This window comes from Lepeophtheirus salmonis, chromosome 14 (assembly GCF_016086655.4).
Source record: "Lepeophtheirus salmonis chromosome 14, UVic_Lsal_1.4, whole genome shotgun sequence".
Classification (NCBI taxonomy): domain Eukaryota; kingdom Metazoa; phylum Arthropoda; class Copepoda; order Siphonostomatoida; family Caligidae; genus Lepeophtheirus; species Lepeophtheirus salmonis.
In genome coordinates, this window is record NC_052144.2 from 5570655 (window position 1) to 5589350 (window position 18696).

An 18696-nucleotide genomic window follows, 5' to 3' on the forward strand; every position below is an offset into this window, starting at 1 on the left:
CAAAGATTATGAAAATACTGTTTGTACATTTGAAAGATTCCATCAATAAACAGTCCTTGGACCAAATAAGTCTTCCATGCATTTTCCTTTTTAATATAGCCATATGATACTTTCTTTTATCTTGCCACTTTTTTAATTTCCAAAATGAAATAACATAGCTTTTTACACTCAGCATTATTATGGTACATTTCATATTTCTGGTTTTGTATACCTTTTACATAGTATTTTGATGTCCAAACTGTTGAACTGTTCTCGTGGTATTGTTGTTCCGAGTCTTAATATACTAAGAGGTGGTTCCTCGGTTGGTTGGTGGTAGGTGGTCATAAGAGGGCTTAATAGATTCCTTCCAGTTTGGTACTTTTATTTTATATCTAAAGATTGGTAGTGAATTTACGACTTTTGGACCAAATTGAAGGTATTAATTTTGTAATAAGGAATTGTTTCCCAAAGCAAATATTAGGTGAAAATAAAGTTTTGGGACTTAAGAAGGGTTGTTAACAATAGGTTCTGACCAAATATTTATTCCAACATCACGTTTTTCGATGAAATGTGGATTGAATGAAAAAAAAAGAATTAGAGTTACACCTGAAAAATGGAAAGTTTTCAGCCAAATAAATAAAAATTTTGAATTTATCGTATCAATTAGCTTTTTTGGTCCAAATTTTAGGTCTATTGTACCTCTAGAACAGATTTTATGATCAAAAAGGTCATTTTAAATGTTGCAATTTTGAACATGATTCTCGATATAAGGTTGATTTACAATCTTCATTATTGTAGTACTACAACAACGAAGATTCGAACTACCATCGAACAATAAATACACTACTATGTTGTATTTATATAATGACTATTAGTGAATATAATTTAAAAAATATATTTTTTTGCAAAATAACACCAATTAATTTTTATTTTTGTGTAGTAGCAGTCTAAAGAGATCCTGGAAATATTTATGTGATAACTTATTTTATTTGATTAAGTTTTTTAACAAGATACTTTTTTTTTAAATATATGTGTTATATTTTTCAATTAATTTATTGAAAATCCTGCTATTTATGATAATTTTTGAACACTAATAATAAGTTATTTACCAATTTTGCTTAAGTCACTCTTAATTGACTATTTTTTTTTTAAATAAGGAGAGAAGAAAAATAAATCAAATTCAATGTAGGAGTAAACCTGGTATTTAAATAGTTAATTGATAACATCAAAAAAGAAATTAGATAGGGGTTTTAGAAAAAATTTGGGAAGGTGGGACATGTCTCATCTAAATACTACTACTAAAAATGGTTCTCCTTCGGAGCTGATTCAGCTAGGGTTCGAATAGAAACTTGTTCCTCTATCTCACAATATCCCGGCATAACGACAGAATGTTCATTTGAATTAATCAATAATTCATAAATACTACGAATAATTAGTAATGACTTATTACAAAATAAAGGAAGAAAGAAGATTTATTTGTTTAAATTGAGTAACCCAATTCAATTTTTTATCAAAAATTCAATATAATGATATCTTGAACATCTAATAGTATGGCTTTATATTAGTCAAATTCATACAAAAAAAAATCCCTTTCTTACCTAAATAAAAATATATTTGGGCTTGAGTTTAATTTTTATCCATGATTAAGTCAAATAAGTGGAAAAGAAAAAGGAAGTTTTTTTGTTTGTCTTTTTAAAATTATAGCATTTTTTTTATGTTGTCTCTACATATATACAAAATATCAATTTATCATTCTATTATTTAGAATTGAATTAAAATATGCAATGGTATATTTATTAGAGGCATACAGGGCAGCTTTTTGCACTTAAGAATACATGTAGAAATTATTTAGATCAGCATTTTGTTTTCTATTAAGGGAAACCACCCATGTTTTAGACCTGTTGCTTTAATTGGTATGATGGAGTAGCACCAATTAAGTACAAGTAAACATTATATTATTAGAATTACTCCATCTGATCTAGGAATTTTCTTAGAAGTATAAATATATATATATAGTGAACATTTTTTCTTCTAGGAGTGACCTTGAATTGAACCTAAACACATTGAGTTTAACCCTTCTGTGTTTTTTACTTTTTTACCACACCCCTTATCTTACGGGTCAAAAATATATATCATAAAACACCGTATTTATTTTAAGTTCAAGATAAATTATATTTTATAATATGAATTAACAATATAATCACTAATTTCAAATTATATATTAGTTAATTATATATGAACAGTTACTATAAAAATGCCAGATATAATTCTCAGTCACATAATATGTTTCCTATATTTCTTTCAATTATTAATAAACAGTAGGAAAACATAGAAAACAAATTTAAAGTGCTTGGAGTAGTTTCACAATATATATCAATTTATTTTTGGCTTTTGTACTAGAAGAACTTGTTTAACAAGTCTTTTTTGGAGTTGCAAAACTGCATGATCTTATTGAGTATGTCTGAAAGTATTTCAACAGAATTGTAGTTCTAAAAATTTATTACCATCTTAATGCGTCCCAAAGGCTAGAGGTAACCTCAAGCTCAATATAGATAGACATTGGCAAATGTTAATAACCCAATGAAGCTTGAAGGTCAGTGTTATTTAGAGTTTTCCAATTTTCGCTATATCATCTAAAAGATTCCAAATTTGTCAGTAATAGTTGGATTCAACTATTACTCGAACACGAATAATGCTAGACACAGCTTGTCCAAAATATCTTTTAAAAACTCGGCATATGTTGAACTTGAACCAAGGGAACTTCAAATAGTTATATTAGTCTTGAGCAATCAAATATCTAGTTTTATTTTTATTTTTGACATCATGAAATATGTAATTATTCCTACAAAATACAAATTTACAAATAACTATTTCAAATAAAGAGTACATATGGCGCCAAATTTACAAATATTTTTATGAAATTCTTCATAACCAAGGATAAGAATGACGCCATAACCTACTGATTATAACTTTTATACAAGTTATAAATAGCTCTAAGGCCTGCTATACTCTCACAGTTTATAACTGAGTCTTAATTACACAAGCCAAGAGCCACATAATATTGATATGTTATAAACGTTATGTTTTATTTAAGAATATAATAAATGTTGCGTGATTCCTCGGCCTTATAGTTATTTCTTTATATGAAACTCAACCCCGATTGTATAAACACGAATTAAAATATGAGTATATTCACCTTACTTGAACTCGACTCTACTTCAATCATAGAAATATCAAACTTTATCGAATCTATCTCAATAAAAATGTATATTATTGGATGACCTTTTTATGACATTTCATTTTTTTTATCTGTTATTAAATATTTGTAATTTTTCAACTGATATCCCATATTTCCGACTATCATTTATTTGAAGGTGGGATCCCCCTTCAGAATAGGCATGGACAAATATGCACAAATGCCAAAGCATTAGTTAGCGGTACTTTTGAAATTAAGAGTGAGAGCTATATCACGCTCAGGATTTAGTTGATCGAAAATTCATTTATTAAGAAAAGTAGCATTGGTTCTAAGAAACGATCGGGAGCTTACTAACAAGATAAAGGAAGTGAGCGGAGGAGATCATGTGATTTCTTTAACAACAGTAATACATTGGCGATTATGCATAGAGCAAAGTCCTTCAGCAATAATGATACCCCTATAATCTACAACAGTTTATGATTTAACTCAAATTAAAGCATATGATACAACTTTTTAGTATAAGGATATTTTATATTTATTTAATATTTTACTTAGAAAATTAGTAGCATTTATCCAAAATTCATTATTTTTATAAAATATCGAGAATAACTTCATTATAAAAAAAAAAATTTGCCCCCAAAAATCTTATTGTGTCAAAGAAGATATCTTACTTATTTTCTTTGTGCTAGTTTTTCTCTGTCTTTAATGGATTTAATTTAACAACATCCTGTACCATTATGATGCAGCTAATAATGGGCATTATCAGTCCTAATTATTTAACTTAATGTTACATCATTTTTAATCATTTCTACTATCAAAATTATGCAAATCATTTGTCTTCATTTATAAGGATATTTGAATAAGGAATTACGTGGCTAATAATTAACTTTAGTAAGAGCATATTATGAATATATAGCGTACATGAATGTTAAGCTATAAAAAGTAACACAAGTGAATTGGTTTGTATAGGTGGGGAAAACTACATTCAAGATACTTTAATCCAAACAATTGCGAATATATTTGAGGCTAAATAAAAGTTTCATATTGATAACAAAAGACTTCAAAAGTACTTTTTAATAAGATTTCAATATATTTAAAAATATATTACATTATTTTTATATTTAATATACATAAATAGAAACATCAAAAAGAATTTTAACCCTTTAAGAACCAAATTATTTCTGGCGAAACATACAAAAGTTATATATATTTTTAGCATTAATACGCATCATTCATTGTATAACAGGGGGATAATTAAAAAAAACATTCCCTTTTTATTGAAATGTGTACCACTTTATGAATAAATGCTATAGACATCCCTTTCAAATGGCACATATACATACAAATTAAAAGCTCAGGCTAAAAATGTTAAGTGTTATTACAAAATAACTTAGCTTAATTCAAAGTGAAATAAATACAAAAATTAGTGGTGTAAGATGAACTTGAGCTCTATTGCCCTTCCTTGAATAGTTAACAATGATGCAAGACAGTAGATAGGCCGGTGTTTTGAATTTATATGTTTTAAGGGGGGGGAATTGATTTATTTTTATGAAAAATAAAATTAAAATATTATTGAAAAAAAATGAAAAGTAAATTTCAAATATAAAACTTTTTGGAATTTGTTTTCCAAAATTCAGAGCTGTTCAAATAAATATTTCAAAACTCCATAGCTATTTACAGAAAATCATATTTTTTGTATAAAAATATAAAAATTTTAATAAATTTCAAATATTCAAAAACAAAATATTTTAGTACAAAGCAACAATTCTTTAATTTCGGGGGTACTACAGCCCCTCTATCCCACTCCCTATAGACACTCATTAATTAAGTGAGTAATGACTAATGGAATGGTAGGATACTAATGCAGAAATAAAACTTTCTTAGAACAAGTTATTTCTGCTTATATCCACAATTGTTTAAAATGGAGCATATATGTTCCAATGGTTATGTTAGGATTAATTCAAACTAAAATATGTTTGATCCAAACTTTTTATCTTTGTATGCACAAGCCCTTAATTATTACAACTTTACTTACTGTCGTTTCCGTCCTTCCAGTTCATTCCAGCATATCAGTTATAAAAACGTATAAAGTTCGGACCTCAATGACGTCACTCAACAGAATTAATTCTATTTTAAAACAGGTCTAGTACTGACAGTCCTAAGGAGCAATCCCAAAGACGGAGAGAACATATTTTAAGACTGTGTTGAACTGGACCAAATAAATTTAAACAACGCTCCAGTTCGATACAGTCTGAAAGTTTTCTCTTAGGGATGGAGTAAAATTCAAATTCAAGAGAAAATATAGGGTCTCAATGATTGTCTTGGGTGTTTTTAGATCTGATGGAAATGTGTGACTATAATATTTATCAAGAAAGGTAAAAAATTGAAAAGTTAAGTATAAATGAGGTTCCTAAGGATCATGTCATTTCATAAATTAAGAAGGAGTATCAAGGCATACCATATGTATCCTAACAAGGTGGTGTGCCCTGCTACACCAGCAAAAAAAAAACTCAAAAGTATTTGAAAGCCAACATGCATTTATTTTGGGCGAAGAACGTATGGTCTCTAGACTTGAACTCATTTGACTTTCACATCTAGTCACAAGTTGAGTGAGCTATTTATACAACAAACATCCCGCGTCAACAGCATCTTTTAAAGTCGTTATTCAATCCGCATGAGCAAAATTGGATAAGGACTACAACGACACGAATCGAGGGATTTCAGAAAAAAGTTGAAGGCCGTGGTTAAGGCCAAGGGTGGCCATTTTGAATCAATTTATCAGTATTTATTTTCTACGAAAATTATAAAGAAATATTTTTTTTCCTGAGTTCGTTATTGACGAAGTTTTAATGTTATCACAAAGTTAATTACGCAATATAGTACTTTTAATTGGATATGAATCAGTTCCAAGTCGTTTTGGTTATCAAACTGGTTTGGTAGCATTAAATGTAGATTTTATAAGAGAACAAAAAAGTTCAATATGCCTGGGCGTTCAAATACTGGGCCAACCTTTATTATTTACTCATCTCTAATATGCAAATTTTGATAAGTTAAGTGTCATTTGTTTACAATGTTCCGAAAAGTAATGCTGTCGAACACATAATAAGCTGTCGATTGCTCAGAAAATCAATGTCATAGTCGCCACCATGAGTATATAGTACGAGAAGAGGATTGAGATCATTGTGCTCCTCCGCACGTATTGTCCCAGAAGGCCATCTGGGAGCAGACTGAGGCCTCGAAGATGACGATTTACAATGTCTCAATGTGATTGAAGGATGGTGAAGACCTTAACCACTCTCCAGGAGCATGCAGGAAACCCCCGTATGCGTCAATTACCTGAAGTGGGCCTTCAAGAAAAAACAGAAATCCTTGTTTCCTGACATGGCTAGAAAGATGAACAAGGATTTATCAGCGAGTTTCCAGGACTCTTAAAAAGACGTAATGAAATTGTGATCTTTTCTTATGTGAATACCTTTACTGCAGACCCTATCTTCAACAGGCAGAATGATCGAGTAATGGCATTTGGGGATGTAACAGAGAAGCAATGATATGTCTACACCACCAAACACCCTTCTTCAATGATGATGTTAGGTCTGGTTTCATCCAACGGGAAGTCGAAGAATCCTGGGTGATTCCCTGTAGGAAACAGGATTAAAGTTGCTGAGTACGTCAAAATTCTGAACACCAAAGTTATCCCATGGATTAAATCTATCGTCGGGAATTCTTCTGGGGGTTCTAACAAGATAAAACACTTCCCACACTACAAAGAAACCCCAAAGTGGATGCTAGCCAAAATGCACTTCTGGGCAGAGGACTGCTGGCCTTCACAAAGTCAAAACTTCAACCCCTTAGACTATTCCATCTAGGTGCACGTGGAGTCCAAGGGTTGTAGGAGACCCAACAACAGCACCTGTGCCCTGAAGACCCCCCTCAACAAGATCTGGGCCTGCATAAGCGCAGAGTACATCCAGAGTGTCCGCCAGCAGCTTTTACCAAAACTTGAAGTACCCAATCCATTCTGAGGTAAGATGCATTGACTAAAACTTGTTCTTTGAGTTTCAATGAGTGATTATTAGGTAATAAATTTATTTATGTATCATAAATTTTAGAGTTGAAACATTTTATTTTGCCACTCCTGAACAATTTTGAAATGTCCAGATATTTATTTTTATTCCACAGCAGCACTCTATAATTAAAAAAATATGATTTTTTTAACCCTACTCCACCATATACTCAAAAATGCCCTTCAATTTTTATTTAAGAAATTACTTGAAACTATTTTTTTACTTCATCTTACAGATATAATATTTACCTTATTGGTCGAGCTTATTTTTTGACGGTGCACTTTTAATCTTAGAACTACGGGACTATACTTGATTAAAAAAATAACATTGCACCAACGAGTGTGTGTGCCATATTAAAATCGAAATACATATCTAAAGGGTGTACAAAAAGTAAATGTCAGCAATACCACCCTCAACAAGGGCCCTAAACTTAACACTCCAGTATTTCACTGAGGCCTTGAGCATGCTGTTCCACTTTCTATATACTCAGGATCTCGATAAAAGGCCTAAGTTATGCCTTACAATACGGCTTGCAGTATGTTTGTCAATGTTTTATTCCCTGGCAATATGACAGATGTTACTATCAGAAGCAAATTCAATTTTAGTCTTAACTACACTGATTTTGGCTTCTGTGTATGCTGAAGGTGGTCTCCCATTCTGAGAATGATCGAAAAAGGTGTTGGTGACATTGTAAATTTCTTGACTTTGTACACCAGGTATGTGGAGAGACACAAACGTTCTGGAATGTCCTTCATCTCTTCTCCAATGTTAATATGCGCAGCAATTTTCTTTCTTAGCTCCTCCATGATTTCACAGTTTGTTTTTTTATTTAGCTAAAAAGACTCTAAGGGTCATAAAGAAACTCTTCCATCCACCCAACTTGTTTTTGTTCATGAGAAATTAGTAATTTTGAACGTATATTACTTTATTGCTGCTTGAAATAATTGGAACGGAATTTTAGTAGAAACTTTATATTATTGGAGCAAAGTTTGTGGTTTTGGCTGCATGTCGACGCTTAATAACTCCGATCAATGCCTGGTACTCCGGTGTGTCTATAATGAGGTGTAAGCATTGTTATATAAAAATTGAGAAATATATCGATGTTGAAATGATATAATAATTTAATATATCTATTTTTTTTTTTGGGAAACATACATTCACTTTTGCCAATTTTAAACACTCATATCTCTGGATTTCATCAATTACATGATCTCAAATTTTCAATTGTAAAAATTACCTTTATTTAAGATATTTGGTTGTATTTTTAAAAGTTTTGAACCCTTTCAAATAAAATTACTTCTATTAAACTAAAACAGTGTAGATGTATCTTATATTTATTCAAGAAATAGAAACATATATATAACAACTCCCATAACATAAAGCCTTCGAATATATATACAGGGTGAGGAATACGTTGATGAAAATATGTTTTAGTTTATCAATTCAATATAACTTCAATTATTAGCATAAACTTTTGTGAAAATGATAAAATTATAATATAAACTAATCTAAAAAAATATTTTGTACAAAATATCTCTTCTTTGTTCGGATTACATGTCGAAGACTGAACATGGCAGAGATAGCACGGATAGTTTCTTCAGAGATATTGGCCCATTCCTGAATGAAGGCACGCTTCAAAATGTCATTGGTGAGGTGGTGATTGGTACCAAAACTGTCCAGAAGGTGGAATCACATAGAAAAGTACATGGGATTCAGGGCAGGTATATAAAGAGGGCACAGACTATTTTCGCAACAGCCCTTGCTTTTCACAAGTCCCTCATACTTTTTGAAGAATGAGAGGGTGCCCCGTTCTTACTTAACATTTAAGGGGCCTCGCCATATGTCTCCAGAAGCCACAGTAAGATATTGTCGACCGATATTGACATATGGATGTGTTAATTGATCTTCACACCCTCCTCAATGAAAATAAAGGGCATTTTTTTGCCTGTTTGTCATATTACCGGCCCAGACCATGACCATGAGCGGCTTGTGGTATCTAGTGATAATTTAGTGCTCCTAAAGGATACTATGAATAGTTTTACCTATAACACTGTCATTTCTTGCGTTTTGTATGGCCTCAACGATGAACAACCTTGTCCAAGTGTCTATTTGTCTCCGCCATGTAATCCTGGATAAGGATGGCTATTTCAAACAAAAACAAAAATATTGAATTTTATTACAATTTCATCCTTTTCACTAAAGTTCATGGTAATTAATAAATTTATATTGAATTTATAAAACTATTTATATTTTATATATTTATTATTCACCCTGTACATACCTCATATACATATATACTTAATTTTTCTCCTAAAATATGTAACTAGGTATACCCTCTAATACATAGGTACACATGTATCAGTAAGAGTGACCCGCCCTTAATCATGCACTACCATGATAAATATTTCCTGTTCTTTAGTATATCATTAAAATGTGGTACAGAGCGTTTTAAGTCACATCATCAATTGCATCTTAAGTGAAGGGTACGCCATATTCAGGACTCATAGTTGATATTTTTCTATATAAATGAAGAAATTTCCAGTAAAACTAGATCAAATGGCTTTAAGAATTTTAAAAAAAAGACTTAACATCTGCATTGAATGCTACTTAAAGGCAATTACTTCGCTAGGCCCTTTTTTAGAGGGAGGAAGGCTTAACCCCCCCTAAAAGTGTTCCTCATCCGTTATTAAATTTCATTATGATGAATTTTTACTCATAGTCTTAGTATTTTTTTTTCATTCTTGAAGACAGAACACGTCATTTGAATTGAGATAAGTACGGAATAGTTTCGTGAGCGTGTGCTCATGAAAAATGTTTCGAGAAGATGTATTATTTAAACAAACTTGATATTTAGCCAACGCCTTATTACTCCAGAAAAATGCCAGCAGGGTACTACTGCTAGCAAAGAATCAAACAAGGCATTAGAGGGATACAATTTGAGTGGAGCGTAGGGTTTTACAGCCTTTTATTTCTTAGTCGCATTTTGACATCCAAAAGCTCACTATTTTCATTAATATTAATGAAAAAAAGATGTTTATTTTAATAAATCTTGGTTACTTCGGCCCACAAAACGGCCGAGAAGAACAATGCCGACGTCACAAGGAAAGCCTTTACTCACCTGTCATCTTAATAATCTGGAATAATCTAGCAGAGTTTTTATGCCCAAATGAGGAAAATATATTAGGAGTGATTTATTGAACAAAACGAGATGAACCCCTGTTTTGTTTTGTTTTTTCCTCTCTTCTCGAGTGGAAGGAAAGAAAAACAAAAGATTTTTCCTCGTGTAGAGATTTCCCTGATTTCAGTTCAAAATGTTAATTGTTACACATCAAATAAATTAATTATAAACGGCTGATAATGATGAAATCATTACAAATTTCTACTCCATACAAATTAGTAACGTATACACTAGTATCGATTATGCTACGTTACTACAAGACCTTGAGCAAAGGTAAAAAAGCTTCTTTTGTATCAATTGCCAAGAGCACAGTAACGTAGATATTACACATGATGAGAATTTAAACATGTGTTTGATCAATAGAATTAATAGTGTAAGGAATGTGTTGCACAATATATACTATATATAGGGTGTGGGAGCCAAAGTTCACAAAATGTAATCATTTTAAAAACAGTGTACATTAACCCCCCCGTTATTGAATATCTTTTTTTTACGTAGTAAGCGAACTGGGGTAAAATGTTACCTGAAACATTAAATTTGTAATGTTGGCGAAACTATTTCATACATTTTGCATTTGTAAATATCAATTAAAATGCTTAAAAAATATAAGTTTTTTAAATTATATGATTACACTGTCTAACAAATCCCTTGATTCCAAATATGGCCTTTTTTTGTATCTCATAGCCTCGTGGCCTTCAGAAAAGGCCATACATTTTTTGGTTATTTTTAAGTTTCAAAGCTGTTTTAAGTCATCGGTGTTGAAGATTAGGATAGATAATATTAATATATTTTAAAGCTGAATGTTAAAAATTCTAACCCCTTTTTTAAAATTTATGCAGCATACTTATAACTCAAGTCATCTTCGTTTAAAGTGGAAAGTAGTGCTTTTTGTTCAGAGGTTCATAGCTTCAAGAGGAATAGATTCAAAAAGTTTAAATGTATTACATTGGATAGCTAAAATTATTAACTTTAATTTTAAAAAAGAACCTCTCCAAAAACGCTCTATATCTTTATCAATTTGAGATTAAGCCAAGACAATATTTCAAGGAAAAAACTCATTTTTGAATTGATCTCATAATAAAAGTGCATAGATATTCGTATGCCACAGCAAGAAGAGATAGAAACAAAGGCAGGGAAGAAGAAAAAGAGAGAAAAAGAAAATATAGGGATATTATACAATTTATTATAACATTAAGCCTCATATCTTTAACTGAACAAATAAACTATTATGAGTGAGTGATTCCCTAAAACGGACATTCAAGGGAGTCATCCTAACAAATCCTTTTTATTTTTCTCTCTCTTTGTTTCTATCTCTTTTCTCCTATACAAATACTTATTCCCTTTTATTATGAGATCAATTCAAGAATGAGTTTTTTCCTTGAAATACATATTGTCGTGCCCTTATCTCAAATTGACAACGAAATAGTGCGTTTTTTGGAAAGGCTCTTCTTTTTAAATTAAAGTTCATACTTTTAGCTATCAAATGCAATACTTTTAAACTTTTTGAATCTATTCGTCTTGAAGGTATGACCCTCTAAACAAAAAGCACCTATTTTCCCCTTTAAATAAAGATGACTTGAGTTATAAGTGTAATGCAGAAATTTTACAAATGGGGTATATAATTTTTTAACATTCATCTTTGAAATATATAAATATTATGTATCCCTATCTTCAACACCGAGGGCTTAAAACAGCTTTTAATCTTAACAATAGCCAAAAATAACAAAAAAATTATGGGCTTTTTTTTAAGGCCAGAAGACTATGGGAGAAAAAATATGGCCATTTTTGGATGTAGGGAACCAAATTGAACTAAGTTGAGGAAAGACAGTTTTTTATCATTTTTATTGCTGGACAGTGTTATTATACTTGAAACATTTCAATTTTATTTTTTATGAAAATTTCTATAAAATATTAAAAACTTTTAAAGAATTCTAGATACAAAAATGTATTCATTAACTTTCATGAAGTTGAGTGTCATAATAGCAACTTATTAAATAACTAGCAACTCGTATATCTTAAATTGAAATAAAGAAAATAGGAAATTCACCTAACCTATATTAACAATTCCAAAATTTACGATTTATTCGTCAAAAAATACATTTTTTCAACCACAAGGATTTGTATTTATTTTATAAGATGCTTAAGGAGCATATTTAAAAGTTTTTTCGATAAAATCTATTTTAAACAGATTCGCAGCAATTTATAAAATTTGAGGTTCAGAAAATCCAAGTTCACTAACAAAGGGTTAAATAAATAGGGTACCCTCCATACAAGCATAACCTTACAGAATCTCAAATTTCTCTTAAAATATTCAAATTAATTCGTGGGGTCATTTTCTTTAAGGTATAAACATTGCTTTGAGTTGGATTTTTCACATTTAATCAATGTTTTAACCCTATAAAGACAAAATAATTTTTTGGTAAATTTAAAAAAAAAAAACAGAGTTTTACACATATGGAGATGGAGCTGCAATCCAAGTCCATATATAGTTTATCTCAGAGTAATTAACCTTAAAATTCAGCAAGACAGTCCTTACAAAACCTTACTTTACCCTCCGTCCCAAATTTGTACTTTTGGTTGAAGAAATATAAGTCAATCTTCTTGTTATCAAACGCTACTTGTCCACATACATGACTTGAATAGATGGATATATTGATTTAAAGCCTATCATTATTTTAGCGGTTAAGACTTGGTCCAAAGTAAAGATCTTCTTTTCTGAGAAATTTTCAGCATCCACAAGATTAGAAAAGATTTGCTTGCTTTTCGATCATTTTCGTCTGATTTTTAAAAAAACGTAGACTAATTTGTGAAAGGGAGAGCTAATTTGTCCACCAATTGTATTTTGTTTTGTTCACCCTTAAGATACTTTTTAGAATCAAATAAAATTGTCTCCCGCACTCTGTATATATATATAATTATACAACATACATCGTTATTATTTCTTAATTTTTCAGAATCTGACACGTAAGATACAATACGAAAGGAATTACCTTGAAAAATGGAAGCCAGGTAAATGACTTTTCCTATCAGTTTATATTATTTATATCACCTTTGACACTACTTAAACACACACACAATTGCCTACCTTGATAAGTATCAATGACTGACAGATTATAATTAATCAGATGGAAAATCTCAACCAATTACCATTATTGTATTAATATCTCGAAAAGTTATTGAAGTGTAAAAATCATGGTCATATCAGTATTGTCATCTTTTTAAAAGGATACCAATATTATGTTAGTAAGATTAGGATACTTATTTACATAGGTATAGTTGAGCCAAAAAGTATTCGAACTCTTTCCATATTTGTCATATCTAAATTCATAATCTGCAATAATGTTTTTCTTTTTTGTAATACATGTGATAATAATTACTATTTATTTAATAAAAGTGTTAACTTCTCAAATAATTTTTTTTTATACATCGAAAATAATTTTTGCTTCCTTCAAAAGTATTCATACCCCTTCAAAAAGGTAAAAATAACCAACACATTTTCTGGTTTTTATATCAAGATTAAGAGACTTCTATAAAGTACTCGAGAGATCAAGAATTTCCTTGAACACTCTTCTTGGATATAAAAGTGTGAAGAGCTAATTTCTTGATCCAGTCTTATTCAACACTCAACATGGCCAAAAACAAGTAGTGCAGTGAGGACATCCGCCATCTTGTACTCACTTGTCATAATCAAGGTGACAGCTACAAAGACATTTTCATCAAGTTTTCCATCCCAAAATCCCCTGTCCAATACATCATCTCCAAATTGAAAAGAACTGGCCATATCATTAATCTTCCTCGACATTGTAGGAAGTCCAAACTGAGCTCAACAGAAGTGAGATATGCAGTTTGAGAGGTTCCAAAGAATCCAAAAACAACTCTCAAATCCATACAGCAGGGGTTGAAAGCAACAGGAGCCTTGGTTGAACGATCAACCTTGGCAATGGTTTTGCACAAGAAGGGGTTTTGGGGTTGTGTGCCAAGAAACACATCCCTCCTCAAGAGTAGGCACATAAAGGCGAGGCTGAAGTATGCCGATGACCACAAAGGGGATTAACTCTACTTCTAGCGTACTGTGCCGTGGTCAGATAAGACAAAGTTGGAGTTTTTGGCCACAAACAACATTGGCACATTTAACGACAGACAGGACAAACCTTCAACCCCAAAAACACAATATCAACACTGAAACACGGTGGTGGAAGCATCATGATTTTGACTAATTTTTTCTAAATGGAACTTATGAACTTCACAAAATTAATGGTAGCATGAAAAGGAAGACTACATTGAGATTCTTGAATTGCATCTGCATCAATCAGCAAAGATACTTAAGCTTGGAAGACATTGGTGGTTCCATCAAGACAATGAGCCAAAGCACAAACCCAAAAAAGTTCAAAAATGGTTCAACAAGCATAAGGTTAGGATCATAGACTGGCCAGCCCAAAATCCTGACCTTAACCCTATTGAGAATCTATGAACTTTATTAAAGAAGCAGTGTGGAAAAGACATCCGACAAATCTTGATGCCCTTTGGAGATTCTATCAAGAAGAGTGGCCTAAAATCGATCCCAGTGTTTGCCTCAATTTGGTAAAGACGTATTCCAACCGTACTCAATATTTGAAGAAGCCAGAGGCCATGTCACAATGTATAAAGTCATTTTTCTCTTTGGGTATGAATAGTTATGAAACGCCAAAAATGATATTTTGTTGATTTACCCTGAAACATGAATAAATTATTATAATTTTTTTTAGTTAAGAGTAGTCTTTGATTGGCTAGCGATATTCTAAATGAGTTTGTAGATACAACATGAGCATTTAATTAGGTTTTCTTGGCATTTTTATGAGAGTTTGAAATAATTAATATGTTATATCTTTAGTATAAAAGAGTTTATTTTTAATGGATCACTCGGTAGAGATCACAAAACCTTTTTTTATGAATACAACAAGACAGTTTAAATATGGGATTATTTGACCCAAGTTATATATGGGAGACAAAAAAATATTTTTAGATTGAAGAGTGTCTGTTTAATTATACTGGCCTGTAAAGGGAATTAATTCATTTAATCATTACCAAATTCCAGAGTTTAGTTTTTTGATTAAATAATGAATTTAAATATATAACATGTACGATTTGCTTTGTTATTTTGCATTCTATTTTTATAAAAAAAATATTTATTTATTCATCAATATTTATGTTCTCTCTCTTTCAATGTAATTCCCCTCAGATACAATACACTTGTGCCAATATTTTTTCCAATTCTAGAAGCACTACTCATAAGCACTTTTCACTATAGCCTTGAGCTCTTCCAGCGATGTAGTCTTAATCTCCTCAATCGTTGCAAACATAGGTTATTTCATAGGTCTCTTTGGTTTTGGAACCAAGAAAAAGTCACATGAGCACAAATCTGGTGAATATGGTTGCTGATGCATGATTGTGGTGTTGTTGTTCGTTTTTTTTTTTGGGGGGGCAAAAAATCTCTCACAAGCAAAGATGAGTGAGAGGACAATTATCGTGATGCACAAGACATTCTCGCAAGCGGCCATAACTTCAAGATAATACTTTTTATTGACCTTACGACCATATGTTAAGAACTTTTTCAACATTTTCATCTGTTGTTGGAGTGCTTGGGCGTCCAGAGCGAGGCAAGTCATTGGTATCTTCCTGGCCATATTTGAAGAGTGTGTACCTCTTGTAAACATTTTTTAACTCATAACAGTTTTACCGTATGCCATTGTCAACCTTCCAAGTGTTTTGAAGGACTTAATTTCCCTTTTTACACAAAATCTAATGCAAATTCTTTATTCCAGGTGTTTTCAAATGTAAAAAATTGCTAAATACGCAAAATACTTCTAACTGTTAGGCCTCTCAAACAAACTAAACATATTTTATAGAAAAAACAGTAAATACATGTTCTTGGTGAGTGTATTAACATAAAAAAAATTGAGCATAACAAATGTACATTGGCCGTGAAATTTGAAAAGTCACTTTACATTTTGAACACACCTCGTATACATATATATTTATGAAATGATTCTTGTTCATATCTATCGGATTATTTCGTAGGGGGAAACGAATTTCTCTTTCAGGTTCCCTTCGTTAAAAAAACTTATAAAATAGAATGAAGTTAACAGATGTGTGACATTCCAACAAAAAAGCAGACTGGGATAAAAAAAATTGAGAAAAAATAATTTTTATTTTCCTAATAATTTTATTTCATAAAAGCAATCTATAATTTTTATACAATGATTAATATTATATATTGGATGATAGTCAGATAAAAAAAAACGGATTTTCTATTCAACGAATACAAAAAAAAATTGTTAATATATTTTCAAGAACTGAACTAAATCGATTATTTTTAGCTCACTTATTTATTATCACGCAAACAAATCCAGAATGATTTTATCATGATACGTCACATATATAAACTGTATTATTAAAATTTATGATTTTTTTCAAATAACTGTGCTTGATGTCAAAGAAAAACTGTTATATATATATTTGTATTCAATTCTTTTAATAGGTGCTGAAAATCTTTATAAAATGGCTATATTTTTGCTATAATTTCATTTTGTATTGATTGAAGACTAGTATTATAATCTCGTATATCATTAGAAATACAAATTGTATCATAATTGAAGGCAACGTTATCCTAGGGCTTATAGTTGATATTTTTATATTGACAAATTTCCCATTAATCTTGATGAAATTTTGTCAAAAAGCTTTTATTTACAATTTTCAGTTTTAGGTATAAATTAGATATTCTTGAGGAGTACTGTCACTTTGAAAAATAATTTACACAAAAAGATATAGGATTTATGATTTTTTGACAGGTGAAACAATGTTTCTAAATAGGATTAGTTTGTCTTAATCTCCTTACTAATATTATGAGTGTAAAAACTACAATTATAATACTAACTAGGAAATAAATTGAGCCACCTTTGATATAAGAATATATATAATTTGGCATTCTGTCCATGACAAAAATATATGGTTTATTTTAATTTTTATACATACTTTTTTTGCTCTCTTGTAAAATTTGATTAAGTTCAGATACAATTATTCTCCAATCAGCTCCTTTCCCCCGATAAAAAAACTTTGATTACTGCACTGAAAAATAGTTTGCTTAAAAAATATGACTTGGCAGTATGTAAAAAACAAAAATTAAGGGGTAACTTTGACAATTTGAAAATGTTTGGTATTGAAGCAGCAAAGCTATTATGAAGTTTTATTAGATTATCTAAGAAAGCTATGAGGGATGAAAATAAACCCAAATCCCAGTCTGAATTTAGCACAGACATAAACAAGAATATTCCAATTTCGATGATACTCTCTGCATCATTCATGAGCAGGGCCGTACGTCAGTATTGCGCTTTGTCCGCTTCAGCGGACCAAAAAAAAAAAAAAAACCTTACTCAACTGTCCACCAATCATATAGGTATGTAAATATAGATGAATTAAGTCATAATTAATTATTAAAATCTATTATATATATGTAACTTATGACCAACTCATAATAGTACTGAGTCATTATAATAAAATTACATATTTGTAGCACGTCCACCCAAAAGGAAGCTAGATAATTTTTCTCAAAATTGAACATGGAATACATTTTCCAACAAATTATAGTTCATTTAAATGAAAAAATGATTCTGATTAATCCTTTGGAGGCACCACAAATTGTACTTAAAGTAGCCAAAATTCACCGGCACATTTATAGAATTAGTAAATTAATAAATTATATCTCTAAGACAATATTGGGGCCAAATTAAGTCAGATAGATAAAACGGAGGTTTTAAACTACAGTTAACACTCTCGGGTATCTCAATTCATCGCAGAAATTTGAATTCAAATCCTGTAATTTACCGTAATATCTCTTTCAAATATTGCCTGTCATTTTATAAATATAAATGATTGAACCTTTGAATATAAAACGCGTTTTCCGCTTCCCGTGATACATTTCTGATAAATAATAAATTACTGCAATTATTTCAAGAGTACTTTACAGCCAAAAATAAAAAACAAAGACTCACACAACATTTTTCGTATGGATTTAAAGTGGATATTTGAGTTAGATATTACGTTTAACGTTACTGGTTGCAAATGTGAAGTACTTTACAGCCAAAAAAAAAAAAAAAAAAAAAAAAGACGCACACAACATTGTTCGTATGGATTACTCTTGAAATATTTAAGAGCGTGAGAATTTGTTTCATTGAATACAAGATAAATTAAATTATTACTGCTTAAAAGGGACATAAATAATAGTTATTTACTTTTTAGAGTGG

At 30.7% G+C, this 18696-nt stretch overlaps 1 long non-coding RNA gene across 1 annotated transcript in view; it reads left to right on the forward strand.

Moving 5' to 3' along the window:
- The first annotated feature begins 5745 nt into the window (after positions 1-5745).
- Positions 5746-18696, forward strand: part of LOC139907232 (uncharacterized) — a 30598-nt gene continuing 17647 nt past the window's right edge. Inside the window, exons 1-2 of the long non-coding RNA XR_011783683.1 lie at positions 5746-7198; positions 13372-13426. This is a non-coding gene — a long non-coding RNA (uncharacterized lncRNA). The remainder of the gene's footprint in view (positions 7199-13371; positions 13427-18696) is intronic.